This window comes from Psammomys obesus, unplaced genomic scaffold (assembly GCF_907164565.1).
Source record: "Psammomys obesus unplaced genomic scaffold, mPsaObe1.curated_primary_1811, whole genome shotgun sequence".
Lineage (NCBI taxonomy): Eukaryota > Metazoa > Chordata > Mammalia > Rodentia > Muridae > Psammomys > Psammomys obesus.
Window position 1 is genome coordinate 23,548,025 of NW_026596117.1, and position 22,044 is coordinate 23,570,068.

Sequence of the window (22,044 nt, forward strand, 5' to 3'; positions counted from 1 at the left end):
CAGTGCCTTGAGCTCTGGTTGCTGCCCTGCCGTGGGCATTGTTATTAATGTTGAACTATCTCTTGTACCCACGTGACGAGAAGGAATTTCCCCCAAGTATCCCTGACTTGTTGATTAAAAGGCCTACACTTGGGCAGGGCAGGAGGCAGGCGTGGCTGAGGTTCCAGGGCTTTGGGGACAGAAGGGGCCTGGGAAGGAAACAAGTAAGGAAGGAGGAAGAAGGAAGACACACATGGCCATGGGTTAGCCTGAGGAGAAGCACATGGCGGGTGGGCATGGACGTAGGAATCCGCCCTAATCAGAGCATTAGCAAGCATTTGGGGAGTATGGGTGGAAGATGGCCCAGACAGGAATGATTAAAGCAGACGGACTGGGATGGGGGCCTAGAAGTGATGAAGGCAGTTTAGAGGGTTAACGTCTGCCCTGCTCCAGGTGAAATAAGGCTACTCTAAAATCTACCAGGTGTCTGTGTCTTTTATTGATTGTAATAGCGGTTAGCTAATACCACAGTGATAATTACAGGGCTCCTAGTAAACATTATTAGTCCGGCCCTCTTTATTCTCTGCTGCATGTGTACACCTGCCATGGTGTGGACCTTCCCTCTGAAACTCCTGATAAGATTTCCTTGCCATTAGGCCCATCCTGGGAGGGGGACCTTGAAGAACTGACTAGGTCATGAGACCACCACTGCCACGAGGGAGCTAAGCTGTTATCAGGATTCGTTGTAAAAGACCAGCTGTCTTCCAGGCTGTCCCTTCATAGGCTTCCTGCTGTGTGAGGCACTCTTCCAGGTTAAAACAGCAAAGGCACACTGATTGTTTTGTTTAGATGTGGTCTGGCTACTTAGCCTATTGCTAACCTGAACTCATATTCCTCCTGCCTCTGCCTCTCCCTCCCAAGTTTGGGGATTATAGGCATGTCCTCGGCTGCCAATGCCTCGAAACTGAACTTCCTAGCCTCCTGTGAGAAATGTTTCCTTTCTGTATCATTTACCCCATCTCAGGTACTGCCATAGCAAGGAAATCAGACTAAGGCAGCCTCTGATTCAAACATCAGCATATGTTCATGTATGTGAATGTGAATAAACGTGTCTGTGTGTGCATATTCTTACATGCCACGCGTATGTATGTCTTAACCACTTTGAGTCTCATAGTAAACCAAATAGACCGCCATCATCCTGGAAATCACATATCTGATACCATTTCCAATGCTCTTAGAGCACTCTGACCATACAGGCTGGGGTCAGACAGTCCTGTCTGGAGGTGAGGTGAGGTAGGGTGGGGTGGGTGTATAAGTGTGCACACTTACGCTTATGTACGTGTGTGTGCATGTGTGTGTGGAGGCCAGAGACTGATCACAGACACACCCCGCCGCACCTAGCTTCCTGTAGTGCAGAGCCCGGCTAAGGTCCACGTGTTTGCTGAACAAGCCCTTTACAGACTAAACCAGTCCCTCGGCCTCCAGAAAATAAGCCTTAGCCTTGTTTATCTCTAAAAACAAACCAACCAAGGAAGATCTAAATCCAGAGCAGGTCTGAAGGTCCAGGTCTGTAATATCAGCATCTCGGGAAATGGAGGATGGTTAAGAAAACAGGAAGCCGTGTCCAGGTGCATGCCAGTGGCAGAATACTTGCCCAGCGTGCTTAAGTCCCCGGGTTTCACCCTGGCGCTCACCAAACCGGATCAAAACCTGACACAGCTGAGAGCACTTTCACATGTTGCCAAAAATAACAACAATTCCCTCCGCACTCGTTAGCCACACACAGTGCAAAAGCAAACAAGGAGCACAGAACATCAATGTGTATAATGGGATGAGGAGTTTGCATTCTGCAAGACAGGCATTCGTGGAAGGGTGTGCCGCTTACAACTGTGCAGTGAGGAGCTTGTGTTTAGTCAAGCCAGTTGTCTCGGCGCTCTTGGCCTGGACATACAGTGGAGGGCAGCAGGCAAGCTTACTCCCCAGCTGCTTGGGTTTCCTCAGAAACAACCCTGACTACACCATCATTAATTAATTTACGCTGACCTAGAAGAAAGACGCTGCCAATTGACTCTCCAGTGAAAAGCTAAGCACCTCCTTGCTCCACACAGAGGACTGGGGAGCCAGGGACTTGGCAAAATAGCCATTAAACCACAAGGGGAAGGGCATTTCTGATAATTGTGAGTTTAAGTACAAAAATATTTAAGATGATGCCATGGACCCAAAAAGATGAATAGTGATCTATTTAACGGAGAGTGTAAAATTTGCATGATGCTACTAAAAATCTGACTAAAGAAGCTAGCCCTGGAGCTGGGTACCTATAATGTCAGCACTTGGTAGGCCAAGAAGGTATGTTATAAACATGTACAAAAATGCCATAATAAAATGCATTTATTTGAACATGTACATACTAATGGAAATGGAAAAGGAACAAATGGAAAAAGGAAGTGCATAAAATATTACCTTGATTAGAAGAAAAGCAAAGTGGGAAGCATACAAGTTTGAGTCCCGGCCGACCATTCATTCTAGTCAGCCATTAAAGCCAACGGCGTGATCTAGGTCTCTCAGTATATCGCTTAGGCTGGCTCCATACTGAGAACATGAGCAGAGAGTCATCTGCCAGCCAGCTGCCCACAGAGGTTATGAGGAGCCAGCACAAAATATGTGGAAATATGAACTAATCTGACACCATTTCAAAATCAGGTGACTCCGTGGAAAAGTCCAATCCACCAGTTCCTGCTTTTAAGCAAAAGTTTTCCTGCTTGGCAGCACTTGGCAGGACCAGGTGTGACCCCTCAGAGCTATAGTTGGCATGAAGTCTGCCAGGCACCATGCCATTACACACCCAACCTCACCCTCACCACACTAGATACTCAGTTTCACCTCCAGAACTGCTATGTACTGAAATACATGATTCGGACAAGCTTGATGTTGAAAATTATAGGAATTATTTTAAATTAACATATGATAAAAGTTTTATGTTTACTGACTTAAACTAATTTGAAATATGTATTTTTAATGGAAAAGAGTCAAGTCTTTCATGAGAAAGCATTCTATGCAATAAATGAGAACCTTCTACCCTTGAGGATGTAGATCCCTGGAGCCAGGGTTGGTGGTGCATGTCTTTGATCCCAGCACTTAGGGAGGCAGAGGGAGGCGGATCTCTGTGAGTTGCAGACCACTCTGGTCTACAAAGCCAGGACAAGACAGCCAAGGAAGCACAGAGAAACCTTGTCTTGAAAACTAACAAAAAGAAAGAAAGAAAGGAAGGTCTGGTGGCTTCATCCTGGGGAGGGAGTTGGAGTTACTCAGGCCCAGAGTCTGTGGTAGAATGACCACACCTATGTTTGGGTAGCCCTTTCCACAGGTAAGCTCTGTGGTGTGCTGGCACGCCTGTGATACCACCCCTCAGGGAGACTGAGATGGGAGGGCAGTGACCTTGAGGCATACCTTGACTCCAAAGAGAGACTGTGTCCCAGGCACCAACCAACCGAACAACCAACAACAACAAAGATGAAGAAGAAAGCTTGGTTGACAGTTTCTACTTCCTCAAACACAAAGCTGGACATCCAAAACCAGTGAGCATCTTGGTCGCTAAGACCAACTAGGAAGCCTCTGGCTGACTTCGAAGTTTTACATGTGGTAAATGAAAACAACAGACACTTTTCTATAGAGATGAGTTAGCACATATTCTAACCAACTTTCCTATCTTTTAATGAGCATTCATTTTATTTAAACCACAAGGAAACAAACAAGCAATCAAAAAACTGTTAAATAGGAAAATCTTCAGTATTCACTGCCATGGAGTCTGTGGTGGTTCTGGCTTGCTAATCCAGGCAAGTAGCTGTATCAATGATTTAAAGCTTCACTGGCACCCACTGACCTCTCCTAGCCTGGGAAGTCAGTGCTTGAGCACAAATTGGGGAAAGCACCTTCCTCAAGATAGCTCCCCTCTGTTCTGGAGGTTCTTAGCATACACTACTTCTATTCCTACAGCTTTAGGGCATTGGTTAAATGAAAATGCAGATGGGGGATGCTCTGAGGCTAAGCAGGGCCTGTGGCTCCAGGGATCAGGCTCTGAGGAGCAGTCTTGGCAGTCCCCAGCACCTCACACCTCAATATACATAGTTCTGCCAACACAGGGGACCTTCCAACATTCATGGGGAATTGCTAGATTGTTTATCTTGGAGTAGAGACTCCAACTCCTGGACAGATCCTATAATTACAGTTTCCTCAGTCAGAACAAAGGGAATACTACCACCCATTGTACAGGAAAGCACAGAGCACAGAACCTGACAGATGAACAAGAGTCCTCCGTGGGCGCATGGTTGGTTTTTCTTTCCTGCTTATAGGACAGAATTCTGGGCCCTTAGGCCAAGTCACAGCCTCTGCCAAGAGAGAAGGCTGTGGAAATACTATTGGATGCACAGCCTTGTCTTTCTATACATGGGAAGTTGGAAAGGCTCTCCCTTGTCTGGCCTTAGTAAAGGCAAGTCCAAATATCACGGCCTCTGCCCAATTCTATCTGCCGATGAGCTAGTTTCTAAGTGTGCCTTCCATAATCTACCTAAATTGAAACTTCTCTAGTTTGCTTTTCTTTTGATGTGATTAATACAATGACCAAAAACAGCTCGAGGAGGAAAGGACTATTTTCAAAGTAAACTTCCAGGTCAAAATTCACCAGTGAAGGAACTTGAGACAGGGACTCAGTAAAGCAGAAATCTGGGAGAAATGCTACTCTCTCACTGGCTGGCTCAGCTAGCTTTCCTGTGCAGCTCGGACCTCCTGCCTAGGGATGCAGCCACCTACAGTGGGCTGGACCTTCCCACATAATTATCAGTTCATGACAGACAAGGCCACAGGCCAATCTGATCCATCAGTCTTTGAACTGAGACTTTCTCAAGTGACTCTAGGCTGTGTCAAGTTCACAGCTGATGTCAGTAGGACAATACCCTTAGTCAGTTATGTTATAAGCTATGTTGACTACCATGAATAAATTCAAATTCATATGTATATGTATACGTACATATTCTTCAAGTTCTTTCGATTTTCATTTTAAAATATAGGCTGTATATTCAAGGGGCCCAGTGTTACTACATAGGCCAGGCTGGCCCAGAAGTCAAGTCTTCCTGCCTCAACATCAACAGTGTTGTTATCACATCGTGTGTGTGTGTGTGTGTGTGTGTGTGTGTGTGTGTGGTTTTAAACAGCCTTATTCTGTAATCTAGGCAGGCCTCAAACTTAAGATCAGAGCAGATATTGAAATACTGAAAACAGAAACCACTTGTCAAGGTGAACCTGAAGTGACCCCAGGCACCACCACGGGCTCTTGCTTTGAACACTGAGCTCCTTCCCCATAGCTCTGGATGTATTTTGAAGGCTATCGTCCTTTTAGGAGACAGGGCCTGGATGGTGGCTGAGGGTCAGCAAAAGTGGCCTTTGGAAGCTGACCTGTGACTCTGACTTGCTCTTACTGTTTCCCTGTCTGCCACAGCACAAGCAGCTGACACCACAAGCTTCCATCACCACTCTGGACTGAGCCATCCTGCCATGCCTTCCATGCTATGAAAGACTGAACCTTTGAAACCTTGAGACAGGATGTGGCTTTCCTTTTAGGTGGCTCCAGCATGCAGCCACTGTGAGGCAAAAGTGAGGAACATACAACAGAGCACAGCAAGCTCTGAAAAAATGCACATTTTTTTTAATCTTCTGCTAGCCCTCTGTCTGCAGGTCTGTGCAGGGAGGGAGAATGTCTCCTTATACTTTTCAGTCACCCCTGTAAAGGGAATCTATACTTGTCCCAGGAGAAGGAAAGGGAGACACGGACATGAACTCAGGGAGAAAACAGTGGCAGGACAGAGACTGGAGGTGCCTGAGGAGGACCCCTGATTCTCTCTGGTATTGACCAGGAGTGAAGTTTTCCAGGCAACAGTGAACTGGATGTGTTTGGAGGACGGTGAGGTTGCCAGGAACAAGGACTCACACCCCGGTGTGGGGACCTGCATTGGTGGGGTGAGAAAGCTGGACCCGATCCTAAACCAGTAGTTGCTGATGGCAGCAGAATTTTTAGCTTGATAGAAAAACTGTTAATTTTGGACAATCAACTTGGTGGAGGGCAAAAAGAGAAAGGGTTCAAGAGTGAAACAATTGAATTTTCAATTTTTTACAGTGAAAACAAGAAAGACCATTTTAAAGGGCCTCATAAGGAAGAAAAACACCAAGAACAGGCAGTGATCACACTGAAACCCATGCTCCCCTACACACACATTCTTGCTCTACAGAAGCCCCAAAATTAAGCCAAGACAAAACTCTCCTCAGCAGACATGAACAAAGAAAAAGTAGGAATTTCACATGATAGTACAGTTGTATCCATGCCAAGCAAGTGATGTCGGTGGTAGATGCAAGGACTACGTGGGGCTACGAAGAAAAAAAACTCCTTAATCTGGAACCAGGGTCCCTCTCTCTCGCCAAGAACTTTCAAGCCACTGATCAAAGGATAATAATCCTTTTTTTTTTCCCTGAGGAAATTTCACTATATCATTAAACACATTACAGTCAAAACATGTTGGGCCTCCTGACCTATCGTAGGAGTCCTCTGTCCTTTCTGAAGTTCCTTATCTTATCTGCCTGTACACCTGTAGGTGACCTCGTAAACTTTACCTTACTAAGCTTGATGAATAAAGTAAAGGACCAAGACACTCCACTTCAAACACTGTAGCTAAAGAGCTACCAAAGACATATATAGGGACAGTTATTGTTAAGACAATTAAACAGGACATTTGTCTTAATTTTTACTTTGTGTGTGGGGTGCATGTTGTGTATGTGTTTGAGAGAGAGAGAGCATTGCTGTAGCATATATGTAGAGGTCAGAGGTCAGCTCAGCCAGGTTGTTCCCTCCTTCCACCACGTGGCTCCCAGGGATATCCTCATGTTTCCAGGCCTGGTAGGGAGCACTCGACTCACTGAGCCTCCTCACAGACCCAAAAGGACATCCCTGAGAGGCCCACATTGCCTTTCTGCTCTCACCATGCTTAAGACTGTGTGAAAATCTTTTCCTTGATAAATCCAAACCTCGGTTCACGCTGACTCCTGACTCATCCTGCAGTCTCTTCTGTGTATGGGGAGAAGATCCTGACTCCGCTGCACCAGAGTCTCTGAGAGGAACTCCTCGGCCTGCACACAGCTTCAGGCCACGGCTCACTGCCACTGGCAGGAAAGGCCGGTGTTTACCCACCTTTATATGTGACCTCACAGTTTCCTTCTGCCCTCATTTTTCCACAAGAAAATTTCCACCCAAGCCAGCATTTCATTTCAGATGTAGATCACAGATGGAGGAAGTGCTGCTGCTTCCTAAATTAAGAAGTGACCAGGAGGCAACAGGTAAACAGGTTCTGGCCACTGCTCTGGAAACACAGCACCCTGGCCTGTGAGTCAGATGAAGAGGGCGTGCATTCCACCTTCACTGAGATCACCTACTCAACAGCCACAAGGTACATTCATACCACGATGATGAGGACATGCCATGAAGAAAATGTGAAAAAAAAAAGACAGGAAACCCCTTCCTCACCATTGTTATAAGATAGCAGCTGTATTGCTTCTTCACTGACTCTGAGGATTAAGCAGTAATGGTATGAACTGAATGTCTGTGTCCCCTTCCAGTTAATACACTGGCATTTCATATCTTCAAGGTGAACATACTAGGGGGTAGCGCTGATTTAGATGTGCTTAAGCCATCATCCTCAGAAAGATGTCCTGGAGGATGTCTTTGCCACTGCATCCTCAAAAAGATGCCCTGGAGGATCACTTTGCTCCATACATGGTCCTTGGTTGGAGAAACAGTCTCATGAAAGACCCTTGTGCCCTGATATATTTGGACCTTATGGAGCTCCTATCCTCTCCAGGTCATATTAACTTCCCTTTCTTTCTTATGATTCCCTGCACTCTGCCCAAGGTTTGGTTATGAGTCTTAGTATCTGTTTTGATACACTGCTAGGTAGAGTCTTTCAGAGGCCCTTTCTGGTAGGCTCCTGTCCTGTTACTTGTTTTCTCCTATGTCCAATGCCCATCCCATTTGTCTTTCTAAGTGAGGACTGATCATCTTACCCCAGGTCCTCTTTCTTGTTTATCTTCTTTAGGTGTATAGATTTCACTATGTTTATCATATCTTATCGGTCTATATCAGTGAGTATATACCATGTGTGTCTTTCTGCTTTTGGGATACCTCACTCAGGATGATCGTTTCTAGGTCCCACCATTTACCTGCAAATTTCATGATTTTCTCATTTTTAATTGCTGAGTACTATTCCATTGTGTAAAAATACCACAATTTCTGGATCCATTGCTCAACTGAGGGACATCTGGGTTGTTTCCAGGTTCTGGCTATTATGAATAAAGCTGCTACAAACATGGTTGAGCAAATGTCCTTGTTGTGTACTTGAGCATCTTTTGGATATATGCCTAGGAGTGGTATAGCTGGATCTTGAGGAAGCACTATTCCTAATTGTCTGAGAAAGTGCTAGATTGATTTCCAGAGTGGTATTACAAGTTTGCATTCCCACCAGCAATGGAGGAGGGTTCCCCTTTCTCCACAACCTCTCCAGCATGTGTTGTAAACGACCCTGAGATTTCACCTGACACCCATCAGAATGGTTAAGATAAAAACTCAAATGACAGCACTTAAATCTTAAATCACAGGCACAAAGCAGAGAGTACTGAAAATGGTGTGAGTGAGCCTTTAAACTCTCAAAGCCCACCTCCAGTGATGTGTTTCCTCCACAAAGCCACACCTCCTAAGCCTTCTCAAACAGTGCCACCAACTGAGGGCCAAACACTCAACTGCTAATGACTGTTAGCACCACCACATTCAAACCACCACAATATCTGATCTCAAGGAAAACAAAATATAGTCAGACAGTGAACAAAATGTTTACAAGTATATGGTAATGGAGGTACTTGTTTTAAACTTCCAGAATGTACTTTGTTTCATTTTGAGGGTGGGGCTGGGGGCCTACTTAGGTTTTCATTGCTGTGAAGAGACACCACAACAACTCTTATAAAGGAAAACCTCCAGCTGGGGCCAGCTTACAGTTTCAGAGGTTTAGTCCATTACTGTCATGGCTGGAAGCATGGCAGCATCCAGGCAGACATGGTGCTGGAGAAGGAGCTCAGGGTTCTACTTCCAGATTGGCAGGCAGCAGGAGGAGAACTTGTTTGAGCTTCTGAGACCTCAAAGCCAGTCCCCCAGGACAGGATTCCTCTGTCAAAGCCAAACCTACTACAACAAAGCCACAACTCCTAACATTGTCACTCCCTATGGGCCTATGGGTCCATTTTTATTCAAACCACCACAGGGGTTTTTTTTTTGTTTGTTTCAAGACAGGAGTTCACTATGTAGCTTTTGCTGGCCTGGAACTTCGTATATAGACCAGGCTGGCCTCAAATTCAGAGCTCCACCTGCTTCCCCAGTGCTGGGATTAAAGGGGTGTACCACTTCTCCCAGCTAACTTGCAGACCTCTTTTAAGAAATCAATTGGTCCCAGTGATACACGTAAAATTACTGTTTGTATTCATTCATGCAGGAAACAATATGTCTAGAGGTGGGGTCCATCCTTGTTATCTTTCTGTTTTTCATACGCTGTGTTTATTCTAAAGTTCTGATTCAGTGGTTTTTAATTTCTATTGGGTTGCTCAATTCCCTCCTCATTATTCTGCTGTCTTCAGGGTGTGGAGTGATGGTGCATGCTTGTTATACCAGCATTCAGAAGACACAGACAGGAGGTTTGCAAGTTTACGGACAACAACCTCTCATGTTCAGTCTCTTAACATATGAGCCAAACAGGAGTTTTATTTAAAGGTGTTACTATTACAATGTAGTGTTATATACATACATACATACATATGTATGTATGTATGTGTATACACACACACACACACACACACACACACATATATGAATATGATCTTAATAAAGTATGCACCTGTGTTCAAGTATCATAATAAAACCAATTATCTTGTACAGTGGATATCTGATAAAAATGTTAAAAAGGATTTTTTAACACATTAAATAATAAGATCTAGAGAAATATTTAACAATACCACAAAATATAAATCTGATGGTGCTGATTGTAATTAATTTTTCACATTCAAATTGACAAGCATCTAAAATTCTATCCATAGGATTGTAGATCCCAGGGTTAATGGATCTGTCAAATTTCCCTCTCAGTGTAGGCATTTCTATCCTCTTATGACAGATGAAGAAACTGAGGCACATGGAGGCTAATTGACCCATCCATAGTAATGAGTGATATACATCTGGAATCCATACCAACAGTCTGTCTTCAAAACTGTGTGTGTGTGTGTGTGTGTCTGTCTGTCTGTGTGGTAGGGACACAGGAGTCTCATGTAGTATAACCTGGCAGTGAACTAGATTTGCATTCAAATATCACCTTGAATTCTAGATCCTTTTTATCTCCAATCCAAAACCTGTGTGTGTGTGTGTGTGTGTGTGTGTGTGTGTGTGTGTGTGTGTAGTATGTCTGTGCACTCTAGGGAGAAGCATGCACATTGCATATACTCATGAGGCTGTCATTCAGATCCCTACTCTTGTGCAGCAAACACTTCAGTCACTGAGCCATAACATTTGCCCTGAAAGCTTTCTCTTAAAAAAAAAAAAAAAAAGGTTATTACATGAGCTGGGCATGGTGGTCGTGGCACTCCATTAATCTCAGCACTTGGGAGGCAGAAGCAGGCGGTTCTTTGGGAGTCTGAGGCCAGCCTGGTCTAGAAAGTGAGTTCCAGGACGGCCAGAGATACATGGTGAGCCCTTATCTCAAAAATAAAATAAAAAAGTACACTATTTGTGTGTGTGTGTGTTTCTGTGTGTTACTTTTCTCCTTCTATCATGTGAGCTCTGAGGATCAAGCTCAAGTCATCAGACTTAGCGGCAAGTACCTTCATCACTGAACCGTAGTCCGAGCCCCCAACCCTGCTCTTAGCAGTATGACATAAGGCCCAGCACAGAGCTTGCCTTGCGGCCCTTGGCTATCAGCTGAAAGCAGTGTTGAAATGGATAGGAGAAGCATCTGTGGAAGAAATACAGAGAGTAAAGAATGGTTTCAGCTAACATTAAAAACATATTAAACAGAAGGCTCTGGTCTGCAGTGATGAAGTTACATAGACGGAACATGACAGGCCCATCCCTGTAGGGCTCTGAGGCCACGGAAATACACAACTTTCTCAATGTGATTGCCGTTCTGAAAGGGAACACCAAAGGCTGTTGGTAGATGTGATAATGTGTAGAAGTGTTCCTAAGTCTGTGAAAATCTCTGCTCTCATTTGTGTAATCCCATACTGATATCACTGTGGGCTTTTTGTCTGCCCTGCCACTGTCGCCAAAAGGCCTGTAGGACAGAAACGAGCTCAGCAGAAAGAAAAGGGGCACTGTAGCCCCGGAGAGCAGGGCCGTTTGGGAAGAGCAGCGGCTGTTTCTCCTTACCGTCTTCTCTGAACACGGCTGGTGGTAATGACATGGTGGAAGTCCCAAAGGCTCTCTGCAAATATTAATTATGTTAAAATGTGTGTGTCGATAAGGTCAAGAGACTTGACGGTCAGCATTTCAGGTCACTAGAAAGGCATCCACAGCAGTGCCAGGTGACAAACACGGGGAGAGAGGCTGGGTCTGGAATTGTGGGAACAGAGCCACAGGTTGCACTCTTTTCCCCGTTGGCCTCATAAATACATCTTTAAAAAGCCACGCACCTCCAGAAAATTCTTCCTGTTTCCAGGAACCTCATTCCTTAAAGTTCTTCTGGCACAAAAGGAGCAAGCTGGCCAATGTCACAGCAAATAACAAAGGTCAATACCAGGTTCGCTCAAGGGTCTGCGAGCCGCAGGCTCTGTCTGCTCAACTGAGGTCCTCTCAGAGCCCTCGGAGGAGAAGCTCTGGTGTCAGACACAGGGGAGAGTCGTTCCAGTTGCTACTAAGCCAGGAACTTAGGTCCGTGGATCAATGAACGGTATCCTCTGCCAGCAGGAGATGGAGAGGTCAGAGAGGCCTGGAGGGTCCGGACACATTCTTCCCCAGGTCAGCAGCCTTGGCAGGGAAAGGGGACTGTGTGACCAGCAGTGCTGAAAAATACCAACGTGAACCATCGAAGGGAAACCAGATGGCTTTAAGCCGGGAATAAAAATAGCTCATCACAGGCCAGACTGGGCAGTCTTAAGATCTCTCAGGTTTGATTTCAACTTTCCACAGAGGTTTAAAAACAGTTTTAACTAAACTGTGGAAAGCTGCATTTGATCAACAGAAGAAAACTATTTGCCTTTCTTCTTATTTATCCATCAAAGAAAACCAGGCAGGCCAGCTTGGTAAGGAACGCCTTCCAATTGTTGACATAGCTCAGTGGTACAGCCCTTATTGAGTATGTGCAGAGGCCTTGGGTTCAAGCCCTAGCATGACAAATGAAAACCGTATCTTCCATATGTAGATTAGTAGGAAGAGCTGGATAAACAGATAACTGAAAACATTCTTTTAGGGCTGGACAGTGGTGCACATGCCTTTAATCTCAGTAGAGGCAGGCAGATCTGAGTCTGAGGTGAGCCCCGTCTACAGAGTGAATTCCTGGACAGCCAGGGCTATACAGAGAAACCTTGTCTCAAAAAACAAATAAACAAAAATTAATTTGATGATATTTTTAACGAACCAAATTTATGGTTTTGTCTGAATTTTGGCTTATTTCTTTAATCACTGCCTTTGCAGGGGTTGTTTAATCTATCTAGATTGTTCCACTGAGGTTTCTATTTTTGCCAAAGGGGGTGAATCATAGATCATCTAGGGACATGTTTAGAACACTGATTTTCAAGTCAAGAACCAAGTGTAATTCTGATGCCCAAAGCAGAGCCTTGTAACAGAGCACACTGGCAGCCATTGTGCACTGACATTAGTGTGCGTGTGTGTGCTGGCCGTATGGGACAGACTAGAGGTGGCTGGAAGAATTCCATGGGCAAAAAATAGCACGGATAATAACTCCTCACAAGATAAGAGGAGACCAATGGCATTTAGCATGGGTTCTTCTGTCCCTGACCTGATGAACAAGAAAATGCTTTTGTCTCTTTGTTGAAACCAGTGAAGCTTCTGTCTCCAGCCAATCAGCAAAGATGCAAAGTGTTGTTCTCTGCTGGGACCCATGAAGGCATCTCTCATTTGACTTAAAGTTTAGTACTACTTTCATACAATAGAGGTGTTGTGGTCTGCTTTCTCTTGCTGTGACAAACACCATGATCAAGAGGCCCTGGAGGAGGAAGGATTTCTTACACCATGTAGGCTAGGGTCCACTGAGAAGGGAAGTCAGGCAGAAACCTGAAGGAAGGAATTAAAGCAAAGTTGTGGAGGAGCACTGCTTGCTGGCTTGCACGTCTGGCCCACTGAACCTGCTTTCCTACACAACCCAGGACCACCTGTCCAAGCGTAGCAAGCTCACCGTGGGCTGTGCCCTCCCACATCAATCCAAAAACTGCTCCAAAGGCTTGCTGACAGGCTAATCTGATGAGGACATTTCCTCTTGACTGGGGCTCCCTCTCCCAGATGACTCAAGGTTGTCACAGGTTGGCAACAACTAACCACCATTAGAGTCTTGACGCTTGGCTAATAAATGAATCTCTCAGCTCCCCTGGATTTAATTGTAAACATTTAAAGGGAAAAGGGCAAAGCTGAATCTAATCAGAACCAACTTTTATGAGCCTACAAAGGTTCTGTGTTCAAATTTACATCTTATAAATGGCAGAGTACTTTCTTTGCGTGCTGGCTAGAATTTTAATACTGAATTCTTTGAAATTCAACATCCTGCCAAGCAGTCCTTTGGTGGTGGTTTCTCTGTGAACTGTCCCCATAAGCTCATTGGTTTGAACATGTGGCCCCCAGCCAGAGACCTCATTTGGGAAGGTCATGGAACCTTTGAGGAGCATAGCTTTGCTAGAGGAACTGAACCCAGGAACTATCCTGGCCCTCTGTCTGCTTCCTGACTGTCCATGTTACAGGACCAGCTGACCTTGGGCTCCCACCACCATGCCTTCCCCACCATGATGGAATGCATCCTCTTGGACTGTAAGACACAATAAATCCTTTCTCCCTTAAGTTGCTTTGGTCAGGTTATTTTATCACAGCAGTGGAAAAGTAACGAATATCACCCCATCCCCCAAACTGTGTTAAATCTGACAAGGATGTGAGGCTGGGGGTGTAGGCTGGTGGACGAGTGCTTGCTTTGCAAGACCAAGGCTCTAAGTTTCATCCCAGCACCATAAAAAGAAATAAGTGAAGAAAAGCTTGACAAGAATGAAGCAGGAGAACACCTGCTGGAATAAGCCCCAGGTGCAGTGTGAGTTTATATGCCCTAGTTCAACTCAAGAGATCAGCTCTGGTAGCGTTCTTAGTTTTGTCTCTAGACAGCAGGGGTTAGCCATAGTCCAGTGTCCTGACTATTTCCGCTTACACACAGAGTACTTCTGTCTCGATCAAAAATTGATTTTTCAGGGCCGGAGAGATGGCTCAGTGGTTAAGAACATTTACTGTGCAGTTGTGAGGACCAGAGTCAGGATGTCAACACTCTTGTAAATAAGTGTTCCACCAATGCCTAGAACTAACTCCAGCTCTCAGAGATTCAGTGCTGTCTCTGGCCCCACACACATATAGATGCCTGCACTTACACACACACACACACACACACACACACACACACACACAACTCACACTCATGCATACATGTACACACATACACATGTGCATACAAACACATACACACATATAAACATATCAAATAAAGTCTAAAAGTTGGTTTACTGGGCCCTGTACCAGATGGACAGTTGCCATGGAGTTCAACCACTTTGTAACCTCAGTCCTTAGCAAGGCCCACAGTGACTCCTACATGCCACCAGCAGGAGCACAGGAAAGCCGTAGCCTTGATCTCTGAGCTTGGTGAGCTTCTTTGAAAGTTTTTGAGCAATCTCTGGAAAGTCTCACTCCAGGGGCTTGCAAACCGTGCCTCCAGAGTCATTGGCACGGAACTGCTGAGATGGGGCGTGTTCGAACCCTGGAAATCTCAAATTTGAGATGTAAAAATCTCATCCCGAGAATGGAAGGTACGAGACAAAGCTCTCTCCTGTTTCCGTGCTGGCCTCAGGATCAGGGACACAACACCCAAGTGGGTATAGGGTGTCCAGTCACGTGAACTTGTCACCAGTTCTCTCCCCACGCAAGCTGAGCACTGCCAGCGTCCTAAGCCTCAGCCAATGAGATGAGTTCACCCTCAAAACCCCTCCCCGCTGCCCAAGGTTTGTAAGTCCCTGTTTCCTGTGAAATAAAGCTGTGAGCCTCATCTGCATAGACTGGTTGTTTATTCTGAGCTGTAACACTGGGGTGAGAAGGGCTCCACTTCTCCCCGAGGAATTCATCAGTGGACCCCCAGGCTAGGCTTCCAGCCAGGCAGTCACTGCAGAGCCAACAGAGTCCCTGCTGGAGCTGGCCTGGCTGCTGAGATCCTTTGCTGCTTCACCCACCCCCATCTGAGTGAGGCGATGCTCTTCCAGATGTCCACTGGGGCCTCTGGTGCTGCCTGGCTCAGTCTGGCTCCCTGCTGGAGCAGAGGTCTCCTGGCATGGACCTGCTTCCGCACTCACTCGGGACACCACGCTTCATCTTTTCCCGCCTGGAGAACGGCAATGCTCAGATCTCCCAGTGGAGAAGAGCACCACCCAGGCCTGACGCAGACACGCAACCACGCCCTCTCCTGTAAGACATCCAGACTGCGTGGCTCTGTTAATTCACCTCTGCAGTTCTGATCAGTCATTTTATGAGTAAAATGGCAAATATTTCTTAGCTGCAATAATGAAAAAAAAAATCAGTTTTAATTCCTAATAGGCAAACTAATGATCTTATTTTTTACGATTTAAATAATCCTTTAGAAAATGAATAGTATAATTCTAGTAGAAATTATTAGATGTATCTGGAAAGATTCATGGTAACACATGGTATGTGTCTATGTGTGTGTGTGTGTATGAGAGAGATCAATAGTTTTAGTGTTAGGATTTTAAAACTAAACCTGCTCCTGGGTTGCCTAGCAATTTATGATGTCATCATGTGTCGCTGGCCAGGTGGCCACACCTGGAAGGCATGGTTACCTTGCCCCTTAAAGGAATAACCCAACACGTGGTCTCTCTCTTTCGGTCTTGCCCTCTCTTGGTCTCTCTTGCTCCTGGCCTCTTGCCCTCTTGCTCCCCCTCTTGCCCCCTCTTGCTCTCCCCTTTCTCTGTCGGGGTGCCCCCCCATCATATCCTGCTCTCCCTTCTCTCTCACTCTCTCTCCATCTCCACCTAATAAACCACTTTCATAGAAGATCTGTTGTAACCATCATTACTTAAATCGTGCCTGAACATTACACTGTGCATGCATTTTGCAGTTTGTGATCATATGTAGGCCACAAACCACTCTGCAAGGCAGTTCTTATCACGGGATCATTGTGGTGGAGAAAACTGGAGCACAGAAAACTAAAGCAGTATTTAAAATGTCCAAAAGCTGTCTAAGACCTGAACATGTTTGTATCTGATGCACGCCTGTGTTTATGACATTGTGTGGACCCTGCTTATCCAAGCCTAGGTGTTAGCATTCCAGTGTTCCTGAACGTGCAGTTTTTGTCCCCGTTCTGTAATTACATGACCCCATTTCACACACATTATAAATTCTCAACTGCAATAAATCATTCAGAACTAACTAGGAAAAGGTTGCACACAGTTATGTGATGTCCCATTACATAAACACATACACTTGTGAAACTAAACTAACACAGAAAATAGTGTAACTAAAGTCTGGTAGAAGTTTGGCAGTGCAAATAATTTTAGTCTAATTTCTTAGAATGTTACTTTTTCCAGTTTTGGGAGAAATAGTTTCCGTTTGACCAGCGACACGTGTAGACACAAATTTTCTTTTCAGGGAGAGGCATGTTTAAAAATCCTGGAATTAATTTTTAAGTTAATCTAGAGAGAAGAAAGGCAGAAGTTCCATACCAAACCCTGAAATTCAGATGCACACACAAAGTTTGGACAGAAAGAAACTTGTTCACACAGTTGGGGTTGTGGGTGAGGAGAGCGCCTGGAGAAGTGTCACCTGGGAAACACAAAGGAAGACTTAATGAAACAAAGCTTTAGCACAACTGAAAAGGGTTCAGTATGAAATTCCAGGTCAGAATACTAAACATAATCAAGTGGGCATGGTGGCAGTGCCTGTCATCCCGGCCTCTGGAGACAGAGGGTTGGGCGAGGGCTGTGGTCAGTTTAAGGACACCTGGGCTACAGCAAATTCCAGGCCAGCTCAAGCTTCACAGTGGAACTCTTGTATCAAAAGCAGAAACAAAACAAGCACCTACGATTTACGCATAAGAAAAACTTGATTGTAGCCAGGCAAGATTTTACAATCCCAACACTTGAGAGGTTGAAGCAATGGGCTTGAGAATTGAAGGACATCTTGGGATACATGACAGATTAGTCTCGAAGTCCAAGTGTGTTGGAGCCTGCTGACGAAGTCGAAAAGTATGTGAGTGGGGAATGTGAAGATTGAAAGAAATAAAGCAAGACACATGCGATCAGCTCCAGAGGACTGTCAGTAAATACTGCAGCCCTGAGTTTATACAATAGCTCCTTTTGATAGGCTTGTTTTACAGCAAACAAGTCACATCAATACAAGGAAGGGGTTCGTGGAACAACCAAACTTGTTTTCTTAAACCACCTCCCTGTAGCAGATATAGTCCAAGGTCACACAATCAAGTTAAAGGAACTTGGCAAAACATCCCGCTTATCTTTGTTTCAAGGTAGAGGCCAGGCAAGAACAAATTTTTTTCGCTGAATACTGAATAACAAAGCACCTTGCCAAGCAAGCAGCTCTCCACACAAGTGCTTCAGATGGGGGAGTGATCTCAAGGTGCCACCTCTCCCTGAGTAGATACATACCATAATGGTGGCTGAGGGAGGAGAGAACATTTTCTTCAGTGGTGTAGCCACTGCTGTGTTGCCTATGCTCCATAAATAATCCCTCATACAAGCCCAGAAGCAACCCTAACTAAACTCAGCCCCACCCCCAAACCCACATTGTGGAATGTATTTTTGATTGGGATTAGGACACAATTTCCAATAATTTCTAAAATGACCTTAAATATGCTTCTGCCATTTTGTGCTATATTATTCATGCAAGATGGTATTTTCCACATTGATGACTTCAGTGGAACAACTTAGAACACTGTTCAGAAGTGTCTAATACTCAATCAAAGTTTAATTTACTAAGAACATATGTTTTGAGAAGCTCCACCACACACACAATGCATTTTTATCCCTCCCCCTCCAACTCTCCCTGTGGCTCCATATGTCTCCGTCCCAATTTCATGATTTCCTCCTTTTTTTTCTTCTCCTCCTTCCCTTTCTCCTTCTTCTCTGCCTTCTTTTTCTTCTTCATAACTCACTGAGCCCAGTTAGCACTGCCAGTGTATACCTGAGTGTGGAACCCTCTACTAGAATAACCTACTGGTAGCCAAACCTCCCAAAGAAAAGTGACTCTCCCCCAATCTCCCAGCCATCAACTGATGATAGCTCCTCAGATAAGAACCTGGGGCAGTAAAATTACACAGGGAGTCAAGTGGATACGGGCTGAAGTGTTCTTTAACAGAAAGAAATTTAGACTTGTTTTATGAAAGATGATTAACTTAGACCAAACCAGTTTTCGTTTGTGTTGATACATAAGTTTCTAAATGCACTGAAAATCACCTGCAAGAGAGATCAAAGACACAGGGAGAACACAGCATGAGGAGTCAACTCAAAGAGACTGAAGCAGCAATCATGGAGCCTAAAAGTCTGTGCTAGGTCCTCTGTGTATACGTTATGGTTGTTGGTATTTGGGGAAGGGGACTCCTAACAGTGGGAGTGAGGGTGTCTCTGACTCTCTTGCCTGCTCTTGGGACACTTTTCCTCCTACTGGGCTACCTCGACCAGCCTTGATGTGAGGGTTTATGCCTGGTTGTACTATATTTTGTTGTGCCATGTTCTGGTGATGTCCCTGGGAGGCCTGCTCTTTTCTCAGGGTAGACAAGGGTTGGAGTATGGATTTAGGGCAGAGGGGACGTAGAACTGGGAGAAACAGTGGGAGGGAAAGCAGCAATCAGAATCTATTGCACGAGAGAAGAATAAATAAAAATATATAGAAAAGAATCTGAGAGGCCAAAATGTTTATACTTTCCGAGGAATGGTTGGCAGAGAGGCTTATATGATGCTGAGGTGATTTGAAATAAGACAAAACCTCTTAAAATATCAGAGAATTGGACCCATGTCATGGCTTGCCCCAATCTTGATGACTTGAGTTCAGTCCCCAAGGCCTGCATGGTAGAAATAGAACTGAAAGCTATTCTCTGACCTCCACTTGCCATGTGGCCACTCATATACATGCACAAAAAAAGAAATTTAATTAATTTTCTTTGTTCTTTTAGAGACAGTTTCTTTGTATGGCCTTGGCTGTTCTGGACTCACTTTGTAGATCAGGCTAGCCTTGAACTCACAGAGATCCACCTGCTTCTGCTTCTGCCTCCTTGAGTGCTGGGATTACAGGCCTGTGCCACCTGGCTGTACACTTAATTACTAACTTAAAAATACGCTTGAGGTTTCATTAATTGGTTACTTATACATCCCTGTGACTAAATGCCTGACAAAAAGAATTCACAGCAAGGTAAATTTATTTTGGCTTCTCAGAGGAATCAGCCTGTCATGACAGAGGCAGTTCAGGTCACGTCACAATGGGCAAGGAAGAAGCAAAACACAAGATGGGAAGTAACCAGAGGTCTTCCCCAAGGACCTCACACCAGTGACCCACTTTCTCCATCCAGGCCCCCCTTTCACATTTTCCAGAACTTCTCCAAGCAAAGCCAGCATCAGGATGGGACCAGCCGTTAGAGTTGGGACTGCATGGCATACATTACATACTCAGACCACAGTACTCAGGAAGCTATGAGGACTAAATTTCAGCATCCAAATGCTGAGGGTGCTAGCTCCTGCTAGTGTGCTGTTTATAGGCTTAGATATTTCACCAAACCTGCTTTATTTAGGGTTCTTAAGCACCTTTACCTCCCTTCCAACCCTCCCCCCAGCCCCGAAACCTTAGGTAGGAGATTAGTAGGGAAAGGGGATGTAGTTTTCTCTTTTATCTACTACCTGCTGATCAGGGTTGATGGGTCATTAGGGGATTACCAGACTCAGCCTTCAGGATACCAGCAGTCCAGTCCAAAGGTCAACATGGAGTAGCAACACAAAGTCAGAGAAAGACACAAGACCAAGCCAAGTTGGATTGCCCGGAGACGCTCTCTGGAATGTTTCTCTCTGTAAAGTCAAATGTTGAAGCATGAAGATCAGCACAACGATGTCTATCCAAAAAAGCGATGTCTCTCTCTGCCTGGGCCTCTATATATGTCCTCTCCTCAGAGTCTACCCATGAATGTTCTCAGCTGGCTAAAGTCATACCTCTCCCCCTGAGGGATCACAACAAAACATTACATGCCCTCTCACAAGCCAACCCGGGCAAAACATCACATGTCAAAATTCAGTCTTCAAAGTACCAGACAGTTCCACTTCAGCGGTTATGGTTGGAAGGCCAACCTAGAAGACATATTTCTACAATAATGTAAATATTTTGAAAGTCAATAGTCAAAATATGATCACTTCACTGTAAGTAGCTGCTTAGTTCTATTGTTAGTGTTATGCTCTGTCTAAACTGTCTGTGTCACCCCACAGTATTTTGCCAAACATTACCTGTAGAAATAGACATTATCAGGATGAACAGTGGAAGAGTAGTCTGGGAGATTCATTCACTCTTTACTGCTTACATTTGCTTGGAGAGGGAGAGGACAGAAGGAAGAATGCTCTTACAGGATTGCTCTTCATAGCTTGCTCAGCCTGCTTTCTTTTCTTTTCTTTGTTCCTTTTTTCTTTCTTTTGTTGTTGTTGCTGTTGTTTTTGAGACAGGGTTACTCTGTGTAGCCTTGCCTTGAACTCATAGAAATCCACCTGCCTCTGCCTCCCTGAGTGCCGGGATTACAAGTGTGCATCACCATGCCCGTCTCTGCCTGCTTCCTTATACAGGACCTGCACAGGATTGGTGCCACCTGCAGTGAGCTAAGAACTCCCAAATCAATCACTGATCAAGAAAACGCTTGACTGACTTGCCCACAGGCCAACCTTACGGAGGCAATTATGGAGACTCTTTCCAGATATGTCTACATTTAGGTAAGCTAGACAAAGTCAACCAGCACCACCAATGACCCCAGTGTTGGGGAGCAGAGACAAGATCCTTCATGCTTGCTGCTAGTCAGTCAGTCAAAGCAGTGAGCACCAGATTCAGTGACAAGACCTTGTGTCAAAAAAAGGAAAGTGGACAGTGACAGAGGAAGAGACTTGAAGTCAACCTCTGGCCTCTACACACACTCTCTCTCTCTCTCTACACACACACACACACACACACACACACACACACACACAGATAACTTGAGGACAGCCGTGCATGCCAGCACACACACCGATCACCCTAGCACCTGAAAGGCAGAAGAGACTCATCCTGAGTTCCAGGGTAGCCTGGGCTACAGGGCGACTTTCCGTTCGGTCAAGACTGTACAATGAAATCCAACATGAAAGCTCAGAAGTGAGGTGGCGATGTAGCTCAGTGGGTAGAGCACTTTCCTAGCATGCATGAAGATCTCAATTTGCTCACTAGCATGACACCAAGTGGAGCACGGCGGCAGTCCTAGGACTCAGACGGTAGAGACCGAGACATCAGCAGCTCAGTGTCATTGCAGGGCTAGCCTGGGATACTTGACACCCTGTTTCAAACAAAATACAGTGAGAAAGGCTGAGGACATTACAGAGACATATAGGAGTTGGAGAACTATTTCAGCCTGATCCCTCTGCCACCTTGCATCCCTCTGTGGCCCTGCAGGGCTTAGCATTCCTTTCTCTTCCTGTTTGCTGAACAGCACTTGATGGCGAGCCCACCAGCCT